General features: G+C 34.5%; 1 long non-coding RNA gene across 1 annotated transcript in view; it reads right to left on the bottom strand.

Annotated features, from left to right (window-relative positions):
* Window positions 1-237: 237 nt before the first annotated feature.
* LOC128548909 (uncharacterized) overlaps window positions 238-10,470 on the bottom strand; it is a 17,200-nt gene continuing 6,967 nt past the window's right edge. Inside the window, exon 3 of the long non-coding RNA XR_008367332.1 lies at window positions 238-315. This is a non-coding gene — a long non-coding RNA (uncharacterized LOC128548909). The remainder of the gene's footprint in view (window positions 316-10,470) is intronic.

Genomic DNA, 10,470 nt, shown 5'->3' on the forward strand with positions numbered 1-10,470 from the left:
GAATTTTACCAGTCTTCAGTTGACTGTATGTTATTTCGGACGAATCGTGTTCCGTTCACGAAATTGGGAATACATGAACCTTGCTGAAAACTTATTTATATTTAGTATAATATAGGGAGGGGTCTTTTGATTCAGAATTTCCTATCTTAACTTTGGAAAAACATTTTACATTTTCTAAAATTATCTCATCTGTTATACCCACCCACGAGAGTTCTGTATGAAAAAAAAAAACAAAATTTGGAAAGCAGAATTGAAAGTGGCTCTGTGGTAGGTATGTCTTTAGTCTACTGTGTAGGTAAGAAGAAATAACGCATCCTGAAAGTACACAATATTCACAATACTTACAATCATGTTATACACATAACTTAGAATATATAGAAACTAAATTTTATAAGAGATAGCAACACATTCAATGTTCTAGGGCAGGATTTTGTAATGGCCATGTTCTCACGATTCACAGCAGGTAAACATTTATCACATTCATTTCAGTAAATTGAGACAACTAATTATTCATTAGAATGACTTGTTTGTTTGTTTGGGGTTTTACGCAGTTTTTCAAAAGTATTTCAGTTACGTAACGGTGGGCAGTTAACTGGACCTGGTGTTCCTGGATTATGTACCAGTACAAACCTGTTCTCTGCAATTAACTGCCAACTTCTCTACATGAATCAGAAGTGGAGGATGAATGATGTCAAACACAATGTCTTTTACCAAATCATCATGGAGAACAACGCCCTCAAGATCCATAGATCTGAGGTCAGCCTAGTGAGCTAAGAACGATATGAAAAATATTTAAAAATGCAAAACATGTATTTAGCAAGATAAGACCGTTTAAAGTATTGCAACAATAAGCAACAGCTGTCAGTAAGACGGTCAATGCTCAACTATTCGAAATATTGTCCCAGAAGCTATCTAAAGAGTTTCAATCCAGTACATGCTTTTCTAAGTCTAAAAGAGGGGATAATTTGACCAAAATGCATGTGAGAGTTATGGGACTTAATGTGATGTGAAGTTTCAACTTAATATCTACATTTGTTCTGCAGATAGTATATATTAACTTGCACACAAGCTTTAACCAGAATTTTCTAAGTCCATAAGGGGGCATAATTTTCCCAAATGCATGTCAGAGTTATGGGACTTGATCCACTGAGGTAAGCAATTGATCTAGAAAAGGAAAAAATACGTTTTAAATGTATATGCCTTTTTTGGCCAAAATGAAGGTCAGTTATGGAATAAACTAGATTTATAACCTTAAGACACATGTCTGTGAAGTTTCAATTCAATATCTGCATTAGTTTTGGAGATAGTAAATTGCATGTAAAACTTTAACCTGTATTTTCTATGTCCAAAAGGGGGCATAAGTTGCTCAAAATACATGTCAGAGTTTTGGAACTTGATCCAGTGAGGTTGGTAACTGACCTAGAAAAAGAAAAAATAGGTTTCAAGGCTATATGCCTTTAAATGATAACTGTATTGAAGATATACACACCCGCAATTTCAAATGATGTTTTTCGAAAAAAGCTGTTGCATGTAAACTTTAACCAAGGTGTGACGCTGACACTGATGCCGCCGCCAGGGTGAGTAGAATAGCTAGACTATTCTTCAAATAGTCGAACTAAAAACAAGAGCTGTCACAGGAGACAGAGCTCTCAACTATTTCGATGCTGGATAGTGAAAGTGGGCACATCTGTGGAAACGGAGCTGTCACTGGAGTGTTTAATGACTCCTATGGTGGATCAAGATATTGCGCAATGGCCTCAGTCTGTGTCAAAAATATTAAGTAATAAGAGAGGTAAAGATAAAAGTGTACCAAAACACTATATAAGTATAATTCTAAGCAGAGGGGGCATAATTCATATAATATAGGTGCAAGAGTTATGCACCTTGTGTCATATGATGTGGTTGATATGATGGAACAACTACTTCAAGTTTATATCAAATCCATTTCATAATAACTGAGATATAGTGAAAGTGCATCAAAACTCTAACCTGAAATTCTAAGTAAAAGGGGTGGGGGGATAATTCATTAAATATCAGTACCAGAGTTATGGTCCTTGTGTCATTTGATGTAGATGATGTGGAACAACGCTTACAGTTTGAATCAAATCCATTTAGGAATAACTGCAATAGAGTGAAAGTGCATCAAAACTAACCTGAAATTCTAAGTAAAAAGGGGGATAATTCATGAAATATTGGTACCAGAGTTATGGGCCTTTTGTCATATGATGTGGGAGATGATGTGGAACAAATACTTTCATTCTAAATCAAATCCATTTAGGAATAACCGAGATTCCACAGTTCATTTTTCAGCTACTTTCGGATTGATTGCATTGTATGTTTCCTGTTATTTTGATTTAGAACAATTTACATCTTCCTGGTCAGCAATTTGGTTGCGTGAAAATACGTACAGGCTTTACGTGAATGGGAACCCTGTCCCCTTGTCACTATGTGACAGGCGAGCTAAAAACGCAAAGTAAAATTATGGAACCTGTGCACTGCATGTCAGATCACAGTGAACAAGTGTGTGAAGTTTCAATCCATTCCCATTAGTGGGTACTGAGATACCAGCTTACATATAAAACCTTAACCAAAAATTTCTAAGTCGAAAAAGGGGCATAATTTTGTAATGGTGACAAATGCCCCTGCAGGGCCTTGACCTTTTACCTGGTGACCTTGACCTTTGACCTGGTGACCCCATAGTCAATAGGGGTTGTGTACTCAATAAGCACTATCAGCATGTGAAGTTTGAAGGTCCGGGGTGCAGTGGTTCGCGAGTAAAGTGCCTTCATGCAAAAAGTTAACGTTGTGATGAACGAACGAACGGACGGACAGTTGAAAACTAATATGCCTCCCTTCAGGGGCATAAAAAGCAAAATAAAGTTATGGAACCTGTGCAATGTACATCAGTTTATTACACTGAATAAATGTGTGAAATTTCAATCCATTCTGTTACGTCGTTACTGAGATACCAGCTTGCATACAAAAACCTAACCAAATCGGGACGCTGACGCATGGGCAAATGCAATAGCTGTACCTATTCTTTGAATAGTCAAACAAACAAAAAAACAACAAAAAACAAAAATAACAAGAGCTGTCGGATGACAGCGCGCTCAACTATTCGAAGAATTGATTGAAGAATGGGGTCAAAATATTTCCATAGGTTTTCAGACAAAAGAAAAAATGAATTAAACAAAAAAATTTCCTGTATTTGTGGATTTCGATTAGTCTTGCACTAAGTGGCAATGTGTGACCATGATGGCAAATATGTTATTAAGTTATATGTTAGGCAAACACAGACTTGTATGAAAAGTTTAACTAATTTCCAAGTCCAAAAAGGGTCATAATTCAGTCAAAATAGTTGACAGAGTTATGTACACTTGCCTAAAGATGGAAATCATGTTGATATACTAGTGTTAACAGTTTCAAAGCCACAGTTCAAATATTTTGACAAAAATTTCAAAGCCCAAAAAGGACCATAATTCAGCTAAAATAGTTGTCAAGAGTTATGTACTCTTGCCTGCAGATGGAAATCATAATGATAAACAAGTGTTTAAAGTTTAAAAGCCATTATGTCAAATAGTCTTGACAAAACATGGACATATACGAAAACAGAACCAATTTCCAAGTTCAAAAAGGGCCATAATTCAGCCAAAAAATATGACAGAGTTATGTACTCTTGCCTATTGATAAAGACTATAATACTGAACAAGATATAAAAGTTTCAAAGCCATATGTCAAACACTTTACACAAAATATAAACTGGTACAAAAAACTTAACCAAGACTTCTAAGTCAGAAGGGGCCATAATTCAGCCAAAATGCTTGATGGAGTTATGTACTCCTGCCTACAACTGGATATGGTGATGGTAAACAAGTGTTGAAAGTTTCAAAGCTTTATCTCAAAAGACTTTGTCAAAATGTAGACTGAAAAACTTAACCAAGATTTCTAAGTAAAAAAGGGGCAATAATTCAACCAAAATGCTTGATGGAGTTATGTACTCTTGCCTACAACTGGACATGGTGATGGTAAACAAGTGTTGAAAGTTTCAAAGCTTTATCTCAAAAGACTTTGCCAAAATATGAACTGGTACGAAAAACTTAACCAAGATTTCTAAGTCAAAAGGGGCCATAATTCAGTCAAAATGCTTGACAGAGTTATATACTCTTGCCTATAACTGGACATGGTGATGGTAAACAAGTGTTGAAAGTTTCAAAGCTTTATCTCAAAAGACTTTGTCAAAATGTGGACTGGTACGAAAAACTTAACCAGGGTGTGACGCCGACGCCAACGCCGTGGTGAGTAGGATAGCTCTACTTATTCTTCGAATAGTCGAGCTAAAAACTGCAACTTTAATGGCAATTCCTGGAACTAAATTTGCCAAACCCATCCCTGTATTTAACAAGAGCTGTCAGAGGACAGCAATGCTCAACTATTCAACAGCCTTGTCAGTTGAATGAAAACAAAAGTTGAAAAAGGGAAGTAATTTTGTAAAATTGCAAAACAGGGTTATGGAACCTGTAAAATGTATATCAGTTCATGACAGTGGACAACTGTGTGAAGTTCAATCCATTCTCATTAGTGAGTACTAAAATACCAGCTTACATACAAAAACTAAACAAAAAACTGCTAAGTCCAAAAAAGGGACATATTTTGTTAACATGCAAAGTAGAGTTATGTAACCTATGCATTACATGTCAGATCACAGTGAACAAGTGTGTGAAGTTTCAATACATTCCCATTAGTGGGCACTGAGATACCAGCTTACATACAAAAACTTAACCAAAGCCTGTGCTTTACATTTCAGATCATGACAGTGAACAAGTGTGTGAAGCTTCAATACATTCCCATTAGTGGGTACTGAGATACCAGCTTACATACAAAAACTTAACCAAACAAGAGCTGTCCGTAAGACAGCCAAGCTCGACTATTCAAAATATTGTCCCAGAAGCAGGAAAATATTACCCAAAAAGGTTAAATATCAAAAGAGTTTTAAGTTCAAAAGGGGAAATAATTTGACCAAAATGCACACCAGTTATGGGACTTGCTGCTATCAACTAGTTTTATAACCCCGAAGGCACATGTGAAGTTTCAATCTAATATCTGCATTAGTTTTGGAGATAGAAACTTGCATGTAAAACTTTAACCAGAATTTTCAAAGTCCAAAAGGGGGCATAATTTGCCCAAAATACATGCCAGAGTTATGGGACTTGACCCAGTGAGGTTGGTAATTGATCTAGAAAAAGAAAAAATAAGTTTCAAATCTATATGCCTTTTAGTAATAGCTGTATGTACTTGCACGCAAAACTTTAACCAGAATTTGCTAAGTCCAAAAGGGGACATAATTTGGCCAAAATGAAGGTCAGAGTTATGGGACTTGCTGCTATCAACTAGTTTTATAACCCCGAAGACACATGTGAAGTTTCAAATTAATATCTGCATTAGTTTTGGAGATAATAACTTGCATGTAAAACTTTAACCAAAATTTTCTAAGTCTAAAAGGGGGCATAATTTGCTCAAAATACATGTCAGAGTTATGGGACTTGACCCAGTGAGGTTGGTAATTGATCTAGAAAAAGAAAAAATAAGTTTCAAATATATATGCCTTTTAGAAATAGCTGTATGTACTTGCACGCAAAACTTGAACCAGAATTTTCTAAGTCCAAAAGGGGGCATAATTTGGCCAAAATGAAGGTCAGAGTTATAGGACTTGCTGCTATCAACTAGATTTATAACCCCGAAGACACATGTGAAGTTTCAAATCAATATCTGCATTAGTTTTAGAGATAGTAACTTTTTCCTATATAACTCATAACAAGTGACTCCAGGGCGGGGCCTCTTTTCACCCCAGGGGCATATTTTGAACAATCTTGTTAGAGATTCACTAGGCAATGCTACATACCAAATATCAAAGGCCTAGGCCTTTAACTTTTAGACAAAAAGATTTTTTCCCCTATATGTCTGTTAAATTTGGGACCCCCAGGGCAGGGCCTCTTATCACCCCAGGGGCTTATTTGAACAACTTTAGTAGAGGGGCACAAGGCAATGCAACACACCAAATATCAAAAGCCTAAGCCTTGCAGTTTAAGACGATTTTTAAAGTTTTTTCTTATATAAGTATATGTAAAACTTGTGACCCCTGGGGTGGGGCCTCTTTTCACCCCAGGGGCATAATTTGAACAATCTATACAGAGAACCATTAGATGATGTCACATGCCAAATATCAATGCTCTACACCTTGTGGTTTTGGACAAGAAGATTTTTAGTTTTTCCTTTTGGTTGCCATGGCAACCAGAGTTCTGCATGGAATTCAATTCTTCGAACAATTTTGAAAGGGGGCTATCTAAGGATCATTCCTGTGAAGTTTAGTGCAATTCTGCCCAGTGGTTTTCAAGAAGATTTTTTTAGAAAATGTTGACGGACGGACGACGCACGACGGACACTGAGTGGTCACAAAAGCTCACCATGAGCCTTTGGCTCAGGTGAGCTAAAAATTAAGGCCCGCTTTGAAATCTTGAAATCAGTCTGCAAAAAAACGAAGTGAGCGGAAGCTGATTTCCAAAATAATATCTGTCTTCATTCCCGAAAAAAAAATGGTGCAGGAAATCCGTTGACCAAGTAATCAATTTGGTGTGGCCTAACAGTTAAAAAATCTTATGCCATAGTTTATCATAGATTAGAGATAGACCCTAACATTTTCATTGATAGAAATACATTAAATAAAGTCTAGAAATTGATTTCTAAGTCCTTGAAATTAACAAAAATGATTTCACAAATGTGCAATGTATGATAGTTTTGCTACTATCAATAACAGAAATTTTAATATTTAATGCAAAGTTGTGATCAGCAAAGAATGTCAACTCTTGCCTTGGGATAGTATTTTAAAGCAGAGATATCTATTAGTTTACTTCCCTTGCAATTACACAATAGAGTGGAAAACGAAAACGGTTTAAGACACAATATCATACATTTTTGCACAACAAAATCGTTTAGGATTTATTCATGTGTTTGATTTACCCCTGAAAAACTGGTTCCTATGATTTTCGCCTCAGTCACAATCAAATGCATACTTTTTGGGTGCTCCATGTTATACACCCAAATTTAAAAGTGCATGTTTATATATTCTGTCTTCAGCACGTCAGGAGTTAGATATCACTACCCAGTTGCAGGTAAAACTACTATCAGGTAGCTGATGTACATATAAAACGAACGCCATGCTGTCCAATAACAGAAAAAAGGCCAAAATTCAGCGTTACATTGTTTCACCTTAAAAAATGTGCTTTTTGTCTTTTCATTTTAATTAAAACCTGAACCAGCAAGACCTTTTTGTGCTGTTTGGTTTACAGGAAATTTTGTCTTCTTTCAGCTGCAAGTTATTTTAACTGTCTATGTCACCCACAACAGAAGATATGTACTGAAGACTGACATGACCGTTTTGTTATATATTTTGGCTTTTTGCTCTTCCCCATATCAGATATGTGATTTCATTATGAAATAATTCTTTTTTTACTGTCTTATTTGTCTCTGTGTGAACTTCAGTCTACCTTCTTCTGAAAATAATAGCATTCTTTCAGGTGGAAGTTTCTTATCTCCTCAAATTTGACTCTGAACAGACAATGATAAATGCGCCAATTTTTTTGTCCTGTCCGTAGACACCTATTTTCTTTGTGAAGGATACAATATTAGAGTTTAATCACTGTAGGTATGAAAGCTGCTAGGATAGTGTCTAAGTTGATAAACATTAGACGGAATTAAACTGGGTTATATAGATATAAATAGTTGTTGAATTGCAAAATGTCTTGTCCGTAGACACTAAAGAAACGAAGGTTTTTTTGACAAATATCATTTATAAAATCATACTGGAGCTATTTATCAAGTTTCAATGATACACCACACTTAATGTTTATATAAAATATAGAATAAATATTTCTAATGAAACTTACTTCTTCCAAATGCAAAATGTTACCCATTTATTCTTGTGTGTACAATCTGAATCTGAGAAGTACAATGGATATAGAATATGTTTTAATCTTATACATGACTTATATAAATGTTAAAAGCTATCAAAAAAGGAATAATACATTTCTTTGTAACCCTCCCTTTGTTATGGCAAAAACAAGGCATGCAATGAGGGTGTCTACGGACAAGACATTACGCAAATACTATTCAATATATTTTCTGTTTTCAATAAAAACCAGCACTGGACCTTAGAAATATATCAAGAGTTCTTTGAAATAAATCAAGAGACTCTGAAATGCAAAAAAACCCCAATCTTTTACAAGTTAGTAGTAAAACAGAAAGTATGAGAAGATAGAAGCAAAATCATTTGACATTTGGTCATATTCTAGTGGAGTATGGATCTATTGTTAGACATGGTGTGGGCTGTCCACTTTCAACTTAAACATTTTGTTATAATCCACTCAAGATGGCATATTTCTGTGCTCTTCAGGGCCAAGATATAATGGTGATTGGTTTTCAAGACTTCATTCTATTCATCTGCCTATCAACTTTTATTCTGTAACTGACTGAAATCACATAAAATTGAAGCAGTTTAAATCATCTTAAAAAAGAAATTACAAGCAATTTACTAGTGATTACCGTAGTCTCCTTGCAGCTTTCTCCCTTTCAAAAATGAGAGCTATTTAGATTTGTTTGTTTTTTTTTGGGGGGGGGGGGGGGGATTTAATGCCCTTTTTCAACAGAATTTCAGTTATGTAACTTAACAATTGTTAATTGATTCTGTACTGTACAAACATGTTCTCTGCAAGTTACTGCCAACTTCCCCACATGCATCAGAGGCAGAGGACTAAAATTTTGAAATCACAGTTTGATTTACGATTGGAGTTACTAACCTTTGTTCCAGTATTTTTCCAAGAAAATAATATTAATATAGGTGATTACATGAAAAAAAGAAGTAAATGTGATAAAAAGATAGTTAAAAAACTTTGTCTCCGGTCATACTATCTTATATAATGGAAAAAGGTCAATATTAATCAAAAATATTACTGGCTAGAAAAAGAGAATGTATCTTGGGAATTTTAAGAAAAAAGCATAATATGTAAGTCATTAGCTGACTCAAAACTAAGTGATAAAAACTTATCACAGTGAACATTTAATTATTCTGTAAACAGGTTAAAATTCACAGGAATTTTATTTTGCAGGACCACTTAAAATATTAGTACGAGTTATGGATCTCACAGAATAAATGTCATATGAGTATTTTACAAACATACAGCTATTTAAGCAGTCAGCAAGGGAGTTTGTTTCATTAGTTTTCCATTTAAGACACAGTTGTAATCTTTTTAAGATGTTGTTCTCAGCTATAAGTTTTAACAAGTTCTTACTACTTTTTTAATGTTTCTACTTTAATGAACATGTTTAGATGAACTCATAGAGTTCTTCATGTTAAACTTTGTGTTTATACTTTTTTACCATTTCTTGATTGATATGGTTGACAACAGCATGTAAATAATTTGCCTCAACAAAGTCTAGTCAGGTGGTTTCTTCCACATCCAATTTCAGGAAGATTGTGGTTTATTTTGTTTAGTTAAGGTTAAAAGTTATTACGGATAAATAAACATAGCTAAAATGGTGTACATAACAGGCTGCAAGGTCAGTTCTTAAGCCCATTAAATGCATGAGCATTGATCAGAACATTATTACTCTATCTGTCTTTTAGACAGAAATTATGGTCAAATGTCTTGTCCGTAGACACTTAGCTGAAGGAGATTTTAACAGCCTATTTCAGTGAGGATCCTTCCAAGTATCATTATTTTTAGTATATAGTGAAATATGATACAATTAGTCCTAATTTATGTAAGCAATAGCACAGAACTTGTCACATAATGACATTTTGATTTAGTCACAGTTGTTCAAATCCTTCAATTATTCGAAGACACATTCCGAAGACCGTCAATTATACTTCTTTTCTTAAATTTGTTTGTTATTTACTTGTTCTTGATCATTTTAAACATAAAAAGTTCAACAGAACTAAAATACTGTCTTCTAAAACCTATGTAGAAAGCACTTGGCGATGATGTCTTGTCCGTAGACTTTTTGGGTAAATTTCGGCTTTCATTTTAAAATTGCTATATCTCTGCCAAACATAGTCATAATCACAAAAATGAGACCATTATTTAAAGAGAAATGACTGAATTTTTAGAAAATAACATAATTGAGTTGAATAAATGCATTTCAAAAGGTATGCAAAAACTGAAAGCAAGCAGAAAACAAAAATTTTCTAGAATTTTGAACTTCAAAAGAAGATAATAACTACAAATCTTTGTGTAATTTATTAGTTTTTGGGTTTTCTACATTACTTTTATGTACCTTATCATGTGGTAACAATTTTGTTGGGTCTCAAAGAGTTATTTGAATAAAACAGTCCTTTAAAAATGGTCATGTCTGTTTTACTTTTTCCCTGAAGATTCATCTTTATATCGTAAAAAAAATATTGTCAAACTATCAGACAGC

Source organism: Mercenaria mercenaria, chromosome 15 (assembly GCF_021730395.1).
Source record: "Mercenaria mercenaria strain notata chromosome 15, MADL_Memer_1, whole genome shotgun sequence".
Lineage (NCBI taxonomy): Eukaryota > Metazoa > Mollusca > Bivalvia > Venerida > Veneridae > Mercenaria > Mercenaria mercenaria.